Source organism: Triticum urartu, chromosome 2A (genome assembly GCF_056163025.1).
Source record: "Triticum urartu cultivar PI428250 chromosome 2A, HENAU_Tu73, whole genome shotgun sequence".
Taxonomy (NCBI): domain Eukaryota; kingdom Viridiplantae; phylum Streptophyta; class Magnoliopsida; order Poales; family Poaceae; genus Triticum; species Triticum urartu.
The window spans coordinates 542936848-542938080 of record NC_141874.1 but is presented as its reverse complement, the minus strand read 5'-3'; positions in this window follow the sequence as shown (position 1 = coordinate 542938080).

Genomic DNA, 1233 nt, shown 5'->3' with positions numbered 1-1233 from the left:
TTTCTTGATTCCATTGTTGGTGTAGGTGCATTGAAACTCCCATAGACTTAACACACTAAAAGAAAATGTCAAGAGTGGGCTCAAATCCCACTCTTGACATTTTCTTTTTCTTTTTAGTGCCATATAAAATAGAAGGATGTTTCTTTTTTCAGCCGAATTTTGAGAGCTTTATATTCAATAAAGACATTCGGTCAAAATAGTGAGTCAGAAGACTGCACATCAAACAGCTAGGAATGTTGTCAATCCAACTTTCGGTCACAACAAGCATTATAAACAAACCGAGAACACATGATTTCACTATAGCTAACCTATAAGTTTAATTGGGACTGAAATTTATGTATAGTTTTAGAGCTCGTTTGTTGCTTCAAAAACCCTCATATCATGATCCATGTATCCACTTTTCATGCCCATTATGCATGATTTATGGTTTCCGAACATTTTTTTTGTGTTCATTGCACATCCATTAAGTTTTATTAGTTTTTCTTGATTCCATTGTTGGTGTAGGTGCATTGAAACTCCCATAGACTTAACACACTAAAGGAATTAAGTTGGGACCGATCCGGAAAAGTTACAAGCACTGCATCTAGACCCTTTGACAGATTCGACAAAACGGAATTTCTCAATAAGCCCAAATTAAAGATTCAACATTGTGATATTATCGGGCTCGTCCATACGAATCCAACAAGTCCAAGAACATCAAAAACGGAGTTTGTATGAGAACATGGACCAAAATACGAAATACTCCAACTAGTTGTTTGGTTATAACCTAGCAATCATCATGTGTGAGGAGATCCACAAAACCAACATAGCTGATCGGATGGTTAATTGCCATCAACATCTTTCGTCTAGTCTTTCTTATCTAGTTGTGTGCTATTGATCTTTGAACTTTCGTGCTCGTTTCATTGTTATTCGGTTTGGCTTGTAAAAGTATGTTACGTTGTTATTTTCATTCTCAGGCTTTATTAGTTCAAAGTCAGACTTTTCTTTAGCCTTTCTCCATGTATCCACTTTTCATGCCCATTATGCATGATTTATGGTTTCCGAACATTTTTTTGTGTTCATTGCACATCCATTAAGTTTTATTAGTTTTTCTTGATTCCATTGTTGGTGTAGGTGCATTGAAACTCCCATAGACTTAACACACTAAAGGAATTAAGTTGGGACCGATCCGGAAAAGTTACAAGCACTGCATCTAGACCCTTTGACAGATTCGACAAAACGGAATTTCTCAAT